At 39.0% G+C, this 18005-nt stretch overlaps 1 long non-coding RNA gene across 1 annotated transcript; it reads right to left on the bottom strand.

Annotated features, from left to right (window-relative positions):
* Positions 1 to 129: 129 nt before the first annotated feature.
* Positions 130 to 17379, bottom strand: LOC125340034. Its single transcript, XR_007208671.1, has 3 exons — positions 17247 to 17379; positions 16760 to 16763; positions 130 to 141 (listed from the first exon to the last, which is right to left on the bottom strand). It is a non-coding gene; the product is annotated as an uncharacterized LOC125340034 (long non-coding RNA).
* Positions 17380 to 18005: the final 626 nt, after the last annotated feature.

The raw sequence follows: 18005 nt of genomic DNA, 5'->3' as shown, positions 1-18005 counted from the left end.
TGGTTAAGGTTTTTCCTAGGTATTTTATGTTTTTTGAGGCTATTGCAAAAGGCGTTGCTTCCCTGTTTTCGGCCTCGGTTTTCGCATCATTGTCATATAGAAAAGCCATTGACTTTTGTGGGTTTATTTTATATCCTGCTACTCTGCCAAAAGTTTTTGTTCAGGTCTAGTAGCTTGGGAGTAGAATGTACAGGGTCCTTTAGATACAGGATCATGTCATCTGTGAAGAGAGAGAGTTTGACTTCATCTTGTCCAATTTGGATCCCCTTTATGTCTTCCTCTTGCCTTATTGTTCTGGCTAGGAATTCTAGTACTAGTTTGAAAAGGAGGGGGGAGAGTGGACAACCTTGTCTTGCTTCTGATTATAGACGAAATGGCTTTAGCTTTTCCCCATTAAGAGTAATGTTTGCTGTGGGTTTCTCATAGACAGCCCTTATTATAGTCAGGAAGGTTCCCTGGAATCCTAGTTTCTCCAAAGCTTTTATCATAAATTGGTGCTGGAGCTTATCAAATGCTCTTTCTGAATCTAGCAAAATAATCACGTGATTCTTGACCATGCACGAGTTGATGTGGTGGACTACATTGATTGTCTTGCGTATATTGAACCGGCTCTGCATACTGGGAATGAATCCACTTTGGTCATAAGTGTATGATTTTTTTCATGACATGTTGAAGTTGATTGGCCAGAATTTTGTTGAGAATTTTTCCATCAAAGTTAATCAGGGAAATCGGTCTGTAGTTCTCTTTTCTTGATGAGTCCCTTCCTGGTTTGGTATGAGGGTTATACTGGCTTCATAGAATGTGTTTGGTAACAAACTTTCTCTTTCAATTTCATTGAAGAGTTTGAGAATATTGGTGTGAGTTCTGTTTTGAAGGCCTCGCAGAATTTTGCTGTGAATCCATCTGGAACTGGTCTTTTCTTGGATCGGAGATCTCTTATTGCAGTTTCGATTTCAATGTTGGATATGGATCTGTTTAGAAGGTTTAAATCTTTATGGTTGAGCTTGGGGATATTAATTTTTGCTAGGAAATCATCCATTTCTTCCAGGTTCTCGAATTTGTTGGCGTAAAGTTTTGCAAAATAGTCTTTATTGTGTTCTGAATTTTGAATGTTTCTGTGTTACCTGTTTCATCTCTGATCTTATTTATTTGGGTGTGCTGCCTTCGTTTTTTGGTCAGAATTGCTAGGGGTCTGTCTGTCTTCTTAATTTTTTCAAAGAACCAACTCTTCATTTTGTTGATTCTTGCAACTTTTTTTTTTACTCTAAGTCATTTAATTCTGACTTGATTTTAATTATTTGATTCTGTCTATTGGCTTGGGGTTTGGCTTATTGTTCTCTTTCAAGAAGCTTAAGGCGCTTTTTTAAGTTGGTGAATTTCAATTTCTCCAGTTTGTTGATGTAGACACTCAGAGATAGAAAATTTCCTCTGAGTACAGCCTCTGCTGTGTCCCAAAGGAGCTGTAACTTTGTGTGCTCATCTTGATTTAGTTCCATAAATATTTGAATTTCTCTTCTAATTTCTTAAATGACAAACTGATGGTTCAGCAGTGTGTTGTTTAGTCTCCATGAATTGTAGGATTTTCTGTGGTGGCTGTTTGAGTTCAGCTCTAATTTTATTCCATTCTGGTCTGAGAGAATGCAGGGAATGATTTTGATACTTCTGAATTTGTAGATTTTTTTTGTGTGCCCTAAGATGTGATCTATTTTGGAGAATGTTCCATGTTCTGCTGAAGAGGGTGTGTATTCTGGTGTTGCTGGATGGAATATTCTGTAGATGTAAGTTAAGTCTAATTGGTCTATGCAGTTGCTTAGTTCTGAGGTTTCTATGCTCACCTTTTGGCATGTTGATCTGTCCAGAGGACAGTGAAGTGTTAAAGTCTCCAACCATCAATATGTTTTTGGTCTATGAGTCTTTTTAGAGTCAGTAGTGTTTTTTTGATGAAGTTGGGTGCTCCACCATTTGGAGTATAGATATTCAGGATAATTATATCCTCCTGTAGGAGAGATCCCTTTATTAGTTTGTAGGAATCTTCTTTTTCTCTTCTTACCATTTTTCATTTGAAGTCAATTTCATCTGATGCTAGGATTGCAACTCCAGTCTGCTTATGGGGGCCCTTTGCTTGGTAGATTTTCTTCCAGCCTTTCACTTTTAATAGATGTTTGCTTTTGCTGGATAGATGTGTCTCTTGCAGCAGCAGAAAGATGGATCTTGATTTTTCATCCGACTTATGAGCCTGTGTCATTTAATTGGAGAATTGAGTCTCCCCTGATTAGAGAGTTCCTGCGGAGACTTGTTTACCCAGGTGCTCGAGGCGGGGGAGGGTTTTTACAGTATGTAGGGAATTTTATTGTTAAGATTGTTAGCATAGCAGAAACAGTAGCTAGGGGATAATTGTAGCTTTCCCTTGACCGGTCTGATCCTTTGTTGTAGTGGTAAATGCAACCATGCATTGATATGTACATCTTTCTGTATGAACTCCACTCTTGAAGTTGTAAACTGATTTCTAAAACAGTATATAAGTCCTGGCTATTCTAAAGTAAAGTGTGCATTGGTTCATTTGCCTTTGCATCCCCCATTTCCTGATTTTCATCGTTTCAGTTCCCAGGTCCAGGCCCCCTCCTCAGGGCTGCAACAAAGGTGTTAGTCAAAGGAAAGTAATTTTAAAGAAAGAAAATGTGAAAAGAGAAACAAAGAAAAAATACAGGAAAACAAACATGCTAAATAATAAAAAAAAATTACCAAAAAAATCCCAATAAAACAAAGAAAAAAACAGAAAACAATAAACAAACGACAACTCAAAAAAGAAAAAGAAAAAAAGTTTTAAAATAACGTTTAAAAAAATGGAGTCTTCCTTGTTTGCATGGGCTCTTTCTAGTCTCTGGTTTCCTTGCGATGGTCCACAGTCTATTTTCCTGCTGCTTGGCTGGTTTGATTTGTTTTCACATTGCAGGGGGTGGATCTGCTCTGACCCTCCTCCCCTGTTAGTTAATTCCTGGGGCTTAGTGGTCCACACAGCTTGCAGGTAGGACTTGGGTGTCCTCTGTAGATGAGGGACGCTGAACAGTCTGGAGAACCGTGGCTCCTCCTGTCTGCTGTGGGGCCACTGCCTTTAATGCCTGGCTCTGAAGAGGCTGCAGGGCGGGCTCCTTGGGCCTGGTTTACCTAGCTGAGGGCCACTTGCCCCAGGGGAGGTAACTCCCTCCTGGGCAGGGCAACCTTCTCCTGGGTGGGGCAACCTTCTTCTGGGTGGAGCTGGCTACTTTCCAGATGCAGCTGTGGGGGCACAAGTGGGAATGTCTTTCTTGGGGTACTCACGCTTTCTCTGTGATTTTGGCCCATCTGTGCCCAGCCTTTGATCTGCACCTGTCTGCCACAGTCTGGAGGATTTCTTCCTGGTTGCTTCTGTGTGCTCTAGGTGCGTGGATTGCTGGGTGCTGTGCTGGTGCTGGCACTGGCGTGGCGGTGGGACACTGCCTGGAGCTCAAATCTGTGTTTTCAGGCCAGCAAAGTCAATTTTTCCTTTCTGGCCAGAATCCCTATACTGTTATAACTTACTTGGGCTGTCTTTCTAAGAGTAAAAGTTTCTCTGGAGTGGTAAAACTGGGATGTCAGAGTGAGCGTAGCTAGGGCTCTGCTGCTCCTCCAAAGTCTTCCTGGAAGTCTGCATGCATTTGAAAAAACAGCTTTTATGTACTTTTCCATCTTCCCTCACCCTTCCTTTTGTCCATTTCCTGGCATTCATTTCTCCCTCAATATTAAAAATTAAGTTTCATGAGGGACTTTTTGCTACTGTATGAATGATTATTTATAGTTTCTTCTTTCTTCTATCCACCACACAACTAATTGTAGTTTTCAAAGCTTTCCAAGTCCCCATTGTAAATTGATTTGATTATCCATGATACTTGTGTTCTCGTTAGCTTGCTACCTTAATTGGTAAAGATCAGGAATGCGATTCTACACTCTGAGATAAATCACATCCTAAGACAGATCAGTTAATGGAGATCAACAATGAAGTTTTATTACCAAGTCCTACAGCTATGGAACTTCTCAGGTATCCCATTACCAGCCACATTTCCTTGCCCACTACACATCCATAATATGGAATCTCTTTTCCACCATATTCTATGTTTTTTGCCCTCACCTTCTGCTCTACCTCACTTTGTTGGTTTCTTGGTTTTCTTGTTTTGTTTGCTTTTTTCTTTAGGACAAGATCTTGCTATGTAGTCACAACTGTCCTAAAACTTGACAGGTGGCCTTAAAGTCTGTATGTGCCTGCCTTAATTCTCCAGCACTAATTTTAAAGTCATATACCTCCATACTTGGCTCCAGCTCAGTTATTTCTTCCTTCCTTCCTGTCTTTTTTTTTTCTTTCTTTACTTTTCTTTCTTTCTCTCTTCCTTTGTGCCAGTCCTAGAGCTTGAACTCAGGACTTGAACACTGTCCCTGAGATTTTTCGCACAAGGCTAGCATTCTATTACTTTAGCCAAAGCTCCAATATTGACTTTTTATGGCTATTTGGAGATGAGCCTTACAGACTTTCCCTCTCTGGGTTAGATTTGAACTGCAACCTTCACATCTCAGCCTCCTGAGTAGCTGGAATTATAGATTTGAAGCACTGTGCCTGGCTTGTCCTGCTTGCACTCTCCATTTTTCGTGTTTTCTTCTTTTCTATTATATTATTCTTCCCAGTTCAACAACTTAGCTTCCACGTAGGCACTAGATATATGAAGATAAAATAGTTATGACAAAAAATGCTAAAAAACTTCCATTGTGCCTCCAACATTGCCTCCAAATTATCATCATTAATAACTGCAAGAAATGTATATGGCCTACTCTGTCCAGAACAACTTAAAATACAGCTGAGGAATCATTTCGCACATAAATTGTTGTTAACATGTTAAGAGTTTGCAAGCTAGTTATGAACAATACAGGCATTAATAGGCATAAACAGTTAGACATTTTGGTCTGGTGAGATCAGTCATGCATATAAACACAACTTTAAAGGCAAAGATGATGTGATGAGTTGACAGAAGTTATGTCCTATAAGGATAGAAGGAAAAGGGAGCAGTAAGCTGATTGCTTTCCTGACAGTGGCATGGGCAAATCTACCTTTGTGCAAAATGTGAAGTAAAAAATAAATAAATAAATAAAAATTAGAGGGGAACTGGATATTGAGTTGGAATTAGAAGACAAATGGCAAATTGCTAATGTTTAAAAATTGACAAGTACTAGTATACAGAGTGGCTGTGTACGGTGTCCTCTGGGGCATTATGAGTAAAAGAAGATCTGAAAATGTTTTGCAAAATAAAACTTTCTCTCACTTTTATGCAGGGTAGGGAGATGGCAATGCCATTTTAGAGATAAGAAAGGTCAAAAATCACATGTTAATGTATAAACCAACTTTTGCAACACATCAAGTAGAATTTCTAGGAAAATTACCAGCAAGGAGTAAAACAAGACATGTATTTATTTCCCTCTATTGTCAAAGTGAAGTACAGAGGGGTTACAGTTTCATATGTAAGGCAGTGAGTACATTTCGAAACAAGACATGGATTTTAAAAACTGTTTCTCTATAGTTTTATATAGGTATTCTAAAATAATCACAATGTCACCACATTTTCTTCTGAAAGAATAAAAAGCAGTTGAAGTTCTCCCCTACCATGGTTAGCAGGTTTTGTTTTGTTTTGTTATTACTGATACATTCTGAAGTTTTCTTTCAATTTCAATGATTTCCAGTGTCAAATAAAATTGAGAAAATTCCTCTTTATTTCCCGTTCCTTCATGCATTGCTAGATTCTGACTCTAAATAGTTCAAACTTTGTTTCTCACTGCTACTCACATGTTTTCAATGCCAAGGACAAGCTTATGTCACAAGAGAGTCTAGGGCTTTGCACTGTCAAATCAGTTTGCCTAACCTGGTGCTCTTGGTGTTCACCTATAATCCTAGCTACTCGGGAGGCTGAGACCTGGAGTATCAAACTGTCTTAGGAAGAAAAGTTTGCTAAATTCCATCACCAAAACAGAAGAAAATATATATATCAGAGCTGTATTTGTGGCTCAAGTAATAGAGTGCCAGCCTAAAAAGCACAAGGCCCTAAGTTTATACATGAGTAGTATCAAAAGTTAATCAGCTGGGCATCAGTGGTTCATGCCTATACGCCTAGCTACTCAGAAGGCTGAGATCTGAGGGTTGTGGCTCAAAGCCAGCCTGTGCAGGAAAAGTCCATGAAACTCTTGTCTCCAATAAAACTACTCAGGAAACAATGGAAGTGACACTGTAACTGAAGTGGTAGGGTGGTATCCTTGAGCACAAAGAAGCTCAGGGACAGGACACAGGCCTTGAGTTCAATCCCTAGGACTGGCAAGTAAATAAAGATAAATAAATAAAGCAAGGAAGCAAGCAAGATAGGCATGTTAGTCTACACCTGTAAATCTAGTTACTCAAGATGCTGCAATCTGAGGATCATGGTTCAAAACCAGCCTGGATAGGGAAGTCCATGAAACTCATTTCTCCAATTATGCACCAAAAAAATCCATAAGTGGAGTAGTGGCTCAAACAGCCAATTGCAAGCCTTGAGTACAAAAAGCTCAGGAACAGTGCCCAGTCCCTGAAATAAAATAAACAATTTTCCCAGTGAGTTTCACACAGTAGGAAGCTTTTCCTATACATGAATAGCCTCTTTAGTTTTGAAACTGTGTCAAATATTCTGCATGCATTTTTATAACATTTTTCTGTAACCATGGCAGAAGATGCTGAAGGATTTAGAGTAATAAGCAAAGACATTCACTTCAAATTATATGTTAAATGAGGTAAATCGCATGCATTTGCCAATAATTTTCTATAAAGAGGAGTAGTTGCTTCTTGTGATTTGGCCTTATTCCAAACCCTTTTAGATAGCAGTGCTGACCAAATTAGCCAATTACTTAGAAAACTCAATGAAATGTTAGATCATATTTATCTTTAATAATTGCAGCCATACCCAGATGTGGAACAAGCAAAGTGTTCACTCTTTCACAGAGTAAAAAAGGCATTTTAAAAAGACAGTACTCAGAAGGATTGCTTGTAGTGAACTAGAATACCTTACATTTAAAGCCCAGAGGGATACACTGGCTGCCTCATTACAGGAAGCAGGGGGTGTTTTACCAACACTAACTTATCCATGTGAAATCTTAAGTTCTGCCATAAACTACCAAGTTTACTGAAGAATTGGTAGTAATTCCCATAGTAACTAATACACTAGCCAGATTTTAATACTACAAAGTAAAAGCAATATTTATAGCAAGTTAACTGAAAGCATCTATTCACACTATGCTTAGCATGGCTGTAATATTTCTGATTTGTGTACCAATGAGTGTATAAAATTAAAATGCCCTATAGGCATTTTTATGCTAAACATAATGGCTTACTAAAATATAAAGACCTAAAAATATTTCTTTATGACTCATTTAGTTCTTTAAGAATTCCTATTTTAAAAAGAAAAGTTTAGGGGCTAGGAATGTGGCTTAGTGATAGGCTGCTTGCCTAGCATGTATGAAGCCCTGGGTTTGATTCCTCAGTACCACATAAACAGAAGAAGCCAAAAGTGGAGCTGTGGCTTAAGAGTTAGAGTGATAGCTTTGAGTAAAATGAAGCCAGGGACAGTGCTCAGGCCCTGAGTCCCAAGCCTCAGGACTGGTATTAAACAACAAAAAACATTTAGGTGTTCAAAGCAAGCTACATATATTTTTTAAACAAATAATAGTAAAATGTCACACTAAGGTAGCTGTCCTCAATGAGCTACAGAATCACCTAAGAAGATGGTTAAACACCCCTGTCCAGACCAGAGCCCTAACAAATTAATAAGACTTTCTGTGATTCAAGCACAGACATCAAGGATTTTAAAGGTTTCGAGTGATTCCCGTGTATGTTCATAGGTGAGAACAATTGTCTTACAGTATATGTATAATGAAATTGCAGGCAAGTGAAGATAAGAGTAAAAATACATCTAAGAAAGTAGAGAATAGGCTGGATGAGGTGGCTCATGTCTGTAATCCCAGCTACTCAAGAGGAATGTATAAATGTTTAGTCTAGGCCCACTAGGCAAAATCTTGGGAAGCTATTTGAAAAACAACTAAAGTAAATCATAACGTTGCAGTCATGGCTCAAATGCTAAAATGCTTCCCTAGTAAGTGCAAAGCACTGAAATCAATTTTAGTATCTCTCTTTCTCTCACACACACACACACACAGAGAATAAAACACTTTAATATTTTTGTGATGCTTTCATAATTTAATTCAGAATTAAAATGCTGTACAAAATACCAGAGTTGAAAAAAGGCATCCTTCCAGAAATAATGAACGGTCTGATTTGACTAAAGTAATGAAGCTGGGAAGACAGGATGGGACCATGTCCTGAAGTGTCACTAAGAGGAGTCCTTCACTCTGATGGGAAGATTAGGGCCAGTCCAGTGAAATGACAATCCAATTAGGGGCTGGGGATCTGGTTCAGTGGAAGAGCGCCTGCCTGGTGAGCGCAAGGCCCTGGGTTTGGTCCCTGGTTCTGGAAAAAAAGCAAAAATCACAAAAGTACAAAAGACAATCCAATTATCCTTACACCTTTTTAAGAGATGAAATAATCAGTTTTGAGTTTAAAATATAAACTAAAAATTTAGCAATATTTTTTATTATTTACTTTAGCAGGTACTTCATATTTATGGCAAATGTTGATTTTTCTATTCAAGGAAGGATTTTAAAAGTAAATAATTATTTGAAAATTGACCTACAACGTTTTCTGTGAGCTCTAGCTGTACAAGCCATATTTACAAACCATTAGACTCAATGCCAGCTTTACCTATTTATGAATGGCCTTCGGTAAACATGAGACATAGAACCACAGTTAACCTTGAATAACCTGTGTCCATTTTTTAATTTTATTTACTTATTTATTTATTTATTGTCAAAGTGATGTACAGAGGGCCTACAGTTTTATATATAAGGCAGTAAGTACATTTCTTATCCAACTTGTTACCTCCTCCCTTCCCCTACCTCCTCCTTTCCCATCCTCCCATGAGTAGTAGAGTTGGTTTATAGCATATAGTTTTGTAAGTATTGCTGTTGCATTGGTTTGTCTTTTATCCTTTGTCTCTCCATTTTGATATTCCCCTTCCGTTCCCTAGTTCCAATAAATGTATATTGTGTCCATTTTTAAGTAACTGTTCACTCTGATTGTTGGATGAATTTAATACATTCAGATTAAAGGAACCAGTTCTACCAGTTCTTACCCTTCTAAGCTAATGACCATTTCTAGTTTGTACAGTCTACCACATCCTGTGGCTCTCAGCTTCTTTTAATCATGTTCAAAGCCAGCAGCAGTGTTTCTGGCCCTCTTGGAGCTTGTCTCTCACAATGTCATGGAGTCCAGAGCCTAGATTGCCTCTCCTGGGAAATCCAAACCATTCCTCCCTTCTTAAGTGCTTAACCTTCATCACCCTGCAAGGCCCTTTTCACTATGTTCAGTGACATATGCATGGCTGCTAGATTGGACATGGGGAGCCTCTCTTTGCCTAGCATAATTGTCCTAAGCTTCTACCCTCCTCCTTAGTGGCAATATCGTATAGCTCCATTTTCCCTGTCATCCATGGGTTTGTTCAAGGACTGGGAGGAGGAAAGGGAAGTGGTGTTAAGACAAAGGTCCTAAGAACCACAGGAACTGAAGGTATGTTGTGTTCCATTCGGAAAGCATAAGGGCCTCTTCTCCATCTGGACTTTAGATTAACAAATCTCAACTTTGGGATGGATGCTTTGATGAGATGACATTTTGTAGGGCCACAAAAGTAAACAGTATATTTTACTTATAGGAGGAGAAATATGGAGGCAGACTGTGGCACATACACCAAGTGAGGGATTCTTTATCATTTTTCTTATTGGGAGGAGAAGTTAGCTTCCTCTATCCTTCAACCAGATAGCTACTTTGACCAAAACTGGATACAGCAGAAATGGAGTGATGCTGTTTCTATGTCTATCCATGACAGGAAACTCTGAAACCTGTAGTAAGGGAATTAGTGAGACCCTGACCTTGGTAAGAGTAAGGGCAGAAGATGACTTTAAATAGTAATCATTTTACATGGACACATGACCATTTGCTGGAGGTTATATGTCAGGAAATATTACTAAAACTTTTATATATTCATTATACCTGCCCTTTTCAAAAATTATGTAGAAATACAACTATGTCTACTTGATGAGAACAGGAGAGATTAGCTAATATGCATATCATGGTACTTTTCATGCATCATTCCTTAAATGAGTCCCTTTAATGACATTCCTCTTCTTGATGGTTCTCTTCCTTTGTTATAAACTATCCACTAGTGAAAGGAATTTTAATTACTGCCTGAAAATAAAAAATAAGTTTAAATAAGTTTTTTCTCCAAAACTTAGAAACAATGTTCTGAAGACCTCCTTCCTCCCCCAAAAAGAAGCAAAATTTTAGAAATCTGGAAGTAACAAGGTAATCAAATCTTTGCACAAGAAAATATTAATATTTTAGATATATAATGTGCAAATATATCAAATTTTTTGCCAGTACAAGGGATAGGGGCTCTGGGCCTGAGCACGGTCCCTGGCTTCTTTTTGCTCAAGGCTAACACTCTACCCCTTGAGCCACAGTGCCCCTTCTGGCTTTTCCTATGCATGTGGTGCTGAGGAATCGAACCGAGGGCTTCATGTATACAGGGAAGCACTCTACCACTAGGCCATATTCCCAGCCCTTTTTTTAAAAAAAATTAAATACTTTAAACATCTGTTTTGCTTGTACTAATTAAGAGGTAACAAGAAAGCATCATGTTCATTAAGAAAATAATAATTCATTGTTACTTCATTAGTTAAATTTTATTCAAAGTGTAGACTACTAGAGAATTTTGAACAAAGGGTAAACTGCAGAGGCTTACTTATGACACCATTTAATTCATCTCAACTAACCACTAGGGATTTATAAGTGATAGGTATAAAAAGGAAAATTCATAAACACTTTTCACAGAATTCTGAAATATGTGTGAGTGTGTGTATGTGTGTGTGTGTGAGTCTGTGTGTGGGTGTGTGTATAAAATGTTTACCAGTCCTGGGGCTTGAACTCAGGGCCTGGATGCTGTCCCTGAGATTTTTTGCTCAAAGTTAACATTCTACTAATTGAGCCACAGCTCCACTCTGGCTTTTTGGTGGTTAATTTGAAGTAAGAGACTGACAGTTGTGGCTTTGAGTCATGATCCTCAAATCTCAGCCTTCTGAGTAGCTAGGCTTATAGGCATAAGCCTCCAGCACCTGGCTGAAATACTTTATCATTATTACTTGTTTTGGCCAGTCCTCAAGCTTGAACTCAGGACCTGTGCACTGTCCTGTTCTTTTTGCTCAAGGCTAACACTCTACCACTTGAGCCACAGCACCACTTCCAGCCTTTTCTGTATACGTGGTACTGAGGAATCAAACCCAGGGCTTTTATGCATGCTAGGCAAGCATTCTACAAGTAAGCCAAACTCCTGGCCACTGAAATACTTCTTTAATTATTCTAAACCTATGGCTAATTGCCATATGGAAACAATATTTTGCCCTCTTATACTGGGGTTGTTTCCACTGATTACTGATGTAAAATAAAATTTGAGCAGTCGCTTTCTGAAGAGCCAGTGTAAAAGTTGCTTTCATCCAAAAGAAGAAAATATAAATTTTATAAAATATGAAAGCATGATATTACAATCTGAAAGATTAATTCAATGCTTCTAGAGTCAGTCTCCTGAAATAGGCATTAATGTGCAAAATATGAGAAAATTACCAAACTGCATCTTTAAGGATAAATTTGGCCAATAAATGTCATACAGAATAAAATTGTCAATTAATTAAACCTGTCTTTCCTGTAGCAATAATAAAAAGTGGCCTAAATGTTTGGTTATAAATTTTTCATCACACCTGGGTAGTTTATACATCAAAATGACACCATCAATAATAGATATGAGAATAATTCACATTTGTCTCTGTTTGAGTTTCCCCAGTAGCACAGTCTGCAACTAAGGATTCCAGCACAAGTGGCTGTTTGGGAGGAAATTCCAGAAGACGCTGGTGGCAGTGGTTGGTCAAGGCCATCACCAGTTCAGGTAACCAGACAATACCAGATATTTGGACAGTTGTATTAAATGTGCCTAGTGTAGACACAAGAGACTGTGTCTGCTTATACTAATTAAGAGGTAACAAACATCATGTTCATTAAGAAAATAAGAATTCAATGTTACTTCAGTATTTAGTGTTCTGCACTGCTTCTTAAATGTATTCATTTATGAGCCCTTTCTAGCCTGCAGCATACATACAACAGAGGGTGCTAAGATGCAGAGGAATCCCTCAGAGGTGGGATCTAAGCGTTAGAGACAGTTCCTGATGTCATATATGACAGCAGGAGTAAGCATACATTTCCTGTGAAAAGCCAATATTCCTGGTTTTCTCATTCATTTTAATTGATGCCATAGCTACTCATTGGTGCGGTTGTGGAGTGAACACATCTATGAACAACCCATAAAGATTTCTCCATAACGCTTTATTTACGAGCATCAAAATAGAATTGTAGAAAATTTGCTATGTTAGGAAGTGTGACTCTTTCCACTTTTTTCAACCATTTGAAATTCAAAGCCATGGAAGTGGAGGTACAGCTCCAATGGTAGATGGCCAGATGCAAGAGGAAAAGCTGAATGAGAACATGAGACTCTGAGTTCAAGTGCCAGTACCAGCACCAAAACTAATTAATAACTAAATAAATAAGCAAGAAAAGCAAAGCCAGTCATGGTGGTAAATACCTATAATGTCATCCCTTGAGAGGCTGAGGCAGGAGAGTTCATGTTCGAGGCAGTTTGAGCTATAAATTGAGATCCTTGAGGCAGAGAACAGAGAGCAAGACAGAGAGAGAGAGAGAGAGAGAGAGAGAGAGAGAGAGAGAGAGAGAGAGAGAGAGAGAAATCAATGAATATTCTTTTTTTTTTTTTTTTTTTTTTTGGCCAGTCCTAGGGCTTGGACTCAGGGCCTGAGCACTGTCCCTGGCTTCTTCTTGCTCAAGGCTAGCACTCTGCCACTTGAGCCACAGCGCCACTTCTGGCCATTTTCTGTATATGTGGTGCTGGGGAATCAAACCTAGGGCCTCATGTATACGAGGCAAGCACTCTTGCCACTAGGCCATATCCCCAGCCCACAATGAATATTCTTACTTGAGTCCATATAAGAACTAATAGGAGGGGACTGGGGATATGGCCTAGTGGTAAAGTGTTTGCCTCGCATGCATGAAGCCCTAGGTTCGATTCCTCAGCACCACATATATAGAAAAAGCCAGAAGTGGCACTGTGGCTCAAGACGTAGAGTGCTAGCCTTGAGCAAAAAGAAGCCATGGAAGTACCCAAGCCTTGAGTCCAAGCCTCAGGTCTGGAAAAAAAAAAAAAAAAACAACTGATAGGAGGCTGAATTTGGCCATTGATCCACAGTACAATAACTTTTACTGTAGAGTATGAAGACATTTATTAAACATAATATGAGAGATAAAACATTGACTTTCAATACTATTCCATGATAGTATTTAATGACCAATATAACAAAAAAACCACCCTCGTGTTTTTGAAGTATATTTTAGTTCCGTGTTTATTGACTATTTTATGCTGTTGTTATTATTGAAATTGTTTATGAAAATCCAAGCCAGATATCATACTGGTTTAACAAGCACAGGGAATTTATCTTAATAATGTACTCATCTAAGTCAGCATAATCTTACATCTGACAAATTACTATGTCAATTTTTCATCAAGTGCATTGTACTGATTTGCATGTTTAAATTAGGTAGGAAGTCCATGGAATTCAATTGAAATAAGCAACTACAGAATGCCATTTTATAGAGAAGACTTGAGTAAGCTGGTTGAAAGGTAGGTTCTGCCTTGAACTATGTTTACATCATAAGCATCTCACTTATTTTTAGGTTACAAATTTATTTAGAACAAATTTCTAGGATGCAAGGGGGGGTGTTGAACTCTTTAGGAACGTATAAAGTCTACTCAATATCTTCTTATGCCAACAGCATAGCAGATCAAAGTCAGAGACCCTAGCTCCAGCCTTCCATAGAGAGGCACCTCCTTGCCTATGCATCTTACTGTTTTGCTCATTCTCTCTTTTGCTGACTGTCCTGTGGTTGAACTTAAGACTTTCCCTTGTTTGGAAATCACTATACCTGTGGAGCCACATCTCAGCCCTTTATCACTCATCTTAAAATAGCCACCAAGCACCAATTCCATGAAATGTACCTTGCTAGGTATTGGCAAAAGTAGCACACAATTTTTCTATCTTTAAAATGGAGACAATAGAATGCTTTAGAGCATGCATGCTGAATATACAAAAGGCTTCAAGAGGTTCTGCTCAAAGTTAGTTCTTTGTTGATTTAAGGAAAAAAACAACAGTATTTAACAGCTACCTCCTATGTACCAAGCACAGTGATAAATCATAGATTTGTAGCAAAGAATCAAAGGGACAAAAACAATGTTTGACAAGAAATGTACTCACTACCTTACATATGTAAATGAATCTCCTCTGTACATCACTTTGACAATAAATTAAAAATTAAAAACAATGAATGGAATTCAGCTTATACATTGAGAATGTAGCTCAGTGTTGGTTTACACATGTCTAGAATACATAAAGCTTAGAGTCCAGCATTGGAAAGCAAAATAAATAAAGAAAACAACCAACAAAAATAAGCAGTATGTGCTGGGAATATGGCTTAGCTATAGCAAGAATGAAGCCCTGAATTCAATTCTTTATTACCACATAAACACAAAAAGTCAGAAATGGCATTGTGTCTCAAGTGGTAGAGTACTATTCTTGAGCAAAACAGGCTAGGGGACAGTGACCAGGCCCTGAGTTCAAGCCCCAGGACTGGCAAAAAGGCAGCAGTATGTGGAGAAATGGACAAGTAAATAAAATGAAACAAACAGGCAAATGAGTTGAGCACTGTAATAAAGAGGATAAGAGCTGGGCAAGTGGCATGTGCCTGTAATCCCCAAAATTGCAAAGCTGAGGCACAGCTGATTGTAGGTTAAGGTGCACACAGACTGTTTTCCTCTCTCTCTCTCTCTCTCTCTCTCTCTCTCTCTCACACACACACACACACACACACACACACACACACACACACCTTTGCTTACTAAAGATACAGCAATGAACAATTTGTGGCTAGAATGAACACAAGAAATACTGTGTTTGCATTACCTAAAAAGATAGAATTCAAAGAACAACCTGGTCTCATTAACAGTGATACCAACAATTACTCCAGAATGAAAAAGTATATTTTGTTTTGCTACATAGCTTGATAATAAACAACTAAAATTGTTCTCATACAATACACTTGGCACTTCCTTGAAATACTAGCATTTATATATTTCCACTTCTTTTTTTTTGTCAGTATTATTTTTTTTTGTGGGGCGGAGCAGTCGTGAGCCTTGGCCTGAGCACTGTCCCTGGCTTCTTTTTGCTCAAGGAAAGCACTCTGCCACTTGAGCCACAGTGCCACTTCTGGCCATTTTCTATATATGTGGTGCTGGGGAATCGAACCCAGGGCTCCATGTATACGAGGCAAGCACTCTTGCCACTAAGTTATATTTCCAGCCCTCATTGGTATTTTTTAATTTAATTTTATGTTTTTCCTTCTTTATTGTCAAAGTGATGTACAGAGGGATTACAGTTTCACATGTAAAGCAAGTACATTTCTTATCCAACTTGTTATAACCTCCTTCATTTTCCTCTCCTCACCCCTCCTCACTTCCCTCCATTCCCCCCCCCCACCATGAGTTGTACAGTTGATTTACATCAAATGGTTTTGTAAGTATCACTATTGCAATGGTTTGTCTTTTTATCCTTTCTCTCTTGATTTTGGTATTCCCTTTCCCTTTCCTAGGTCCAGTACATGTCTATAGAGTATCTGGAGTACTAAGATCAGTTACAGTAATAGCAGGGGTAATACCACAGGAAGGGAATATGAGAGGAAAAAAAGAGGTATAGTTTCACACGGTATGTTGAAAATAACTACAACAATGATATACTACTTATTTCCATACCTTGAAGTTCATTTCTCTTAGCTTCAGCCTGTGTGTTCATATGGGCATAGCTATTGAACTATTGATATATTCACATCTTAAAACATTTCTTGAGCCATAAGCCTGTGACAGCAGTGGCATATTTAAAGGATAACTGGAAAAAAAAACACTGAGACCATCTACAGAAACTTTTAGCATGGCCCCGAGTACAAAGCATTCCCTTCACTTTCTTGCATTTTAAAAACAACTTCTGATAGGCCTGGTTCTATGGCATATTCTCTTCATTCCAGACAAGGCAGAAAAATGAGTTTGGGCCATTTTGGGCTACAATGAACCTTTGAATTAACACTGAATGAATGCGTACATGAATCTCTACCTCAAACTTTTAAATAAATGTATAAATCTTTGAAAATGAATATTTTTAGATAAAGAGTAAGGTGGCAGTTTTATGAGTATAACTCAAAAAATATATGAATTTGCCCAGGATAGGAACTTTATCATGTAGGTAGGTTATATTGCATGGAAATATGTCCTTGACTTTATACACAAGCTCTTGAAATAATTGTAAATAATTGTCCTTTTATTTAAATGTATTTATTAAGACAAAATTTGGATTTCTTGAAATCTCAAGTAAATCTAAAAATCTGATATTTGGTCAGCAGATGGCGCCAAACATTCACAAATCTTTGTGCCAGTCATACAGTCATTTTTTTTTTTTTTCTTTTTTTACTTCTATTCTTACATTCACAACCATTTTGAATGTGGAAAATTGTTTCCTAAGGCTTAAGGCTTTTTTACACAATTATTTTTACATGGATTCGTCTTTTCCTATGTATACTTCTGTAAAGGAAAAGAAAATTCTTTCCCTAAACAAGTGTAGAGTTGGTGACTCCACCGAAACTTTGTGCAGTAAAGATTAGCTCCAGTTGTAACCCTCCCTGACCCCCACCCAGAGAATGTGCTAAGTATTCCGAGAAATGTACCTGGTCTTGCGGAACAGCTGCAGGCTAAAGATTGGGAAAGGGCTGTAACCACTGGACCCCACCTGGAATGTACCGAGAAATGTAATTATCACCTCAGTTCCTAAAAACCTCAGAATATACCTTGACCGGACATCTGCTTCCCGCCTTGTGTAACGGCCCTGACCCAGGTTTAAACTTGTTCCACTGTATATAAACCCTGAGTTTTCTTTACTCGGGGCTCTCAGTTCCTGCGAGTTCTGTGAGCCCCAGCATGCTGGTCCTGCAATAAACCCTTTGCTTTTGCATGAGAACGTCTCTTGGTGTCCTCCATTCCGCGGATGCGCTTCTCGACCCTTTCATTTGGAGGTCCCACCAAGATTTGCTCCGGCGGTCTGGAGACTCCAACAGACTCTTCTCTGGGTAAGTGAAGGCGCCTTCCATCTTGGGGATTGTTTGTCTGTGCCGGCCCTGTATGTCTGTCTCTGTGTCTGCCTGTTTATTCGTTTGTAAATTCTAATTCAGAGTTTTTATAAGATCACAGGGAGCGAGTCTAGCCTCTTTTAGTTTCTTTTTTCTGACCGGTAGCACCTGTAGTGACTGCAGACGGGGTGCGTGAGCCCCTGCCGGCCGCGACTGACAGACGTGTCCGGGGTCGCAGGTCACAACCCTGGGGGACGCCTCAGTGGTGATTCTGGAAGGCAAGAGCCTTCACCTGGGGGACAGAGAGCCCCACATGGAGGACAGCGGAGTGCCCTCCGCGCCTCACCTGGAAGGCAAGAGCCTTCACCTGGGGGACAGAGAGCCCCACCTGGATGACAGGGGAGTGCCCTCCGCGCCTCACCTGGTTCTGTCCTATGATTAATCATACGAGTCTGGTTCTGAAACTCTGTTACCGGTTTGGCAACTTTTTGTCTCTAACCCTTTACTTTCACTCCCTTACAGGTTTCCTCGCGATCGCCTTACC

Source organism: Perognathus longimembris, chromosome 22 (genome assembly GCF_023159225.1).
Source record: "Perognathus longimembris pacificus isolate PPM17 chromosome 22, ASM2315922v1, whole genome shotgun sequence".
NCBI lineage: Eukaryota > Metazoa > Chordata > Mammalia > Rodentia > Heteromyidae > Perognathus > Perognathus longimembris.
The sequence above is the reverse complement of the archived record's forward strand: the minus strand, read 5'-3'. Positions and strand labels throughout refer to the sequence as shown.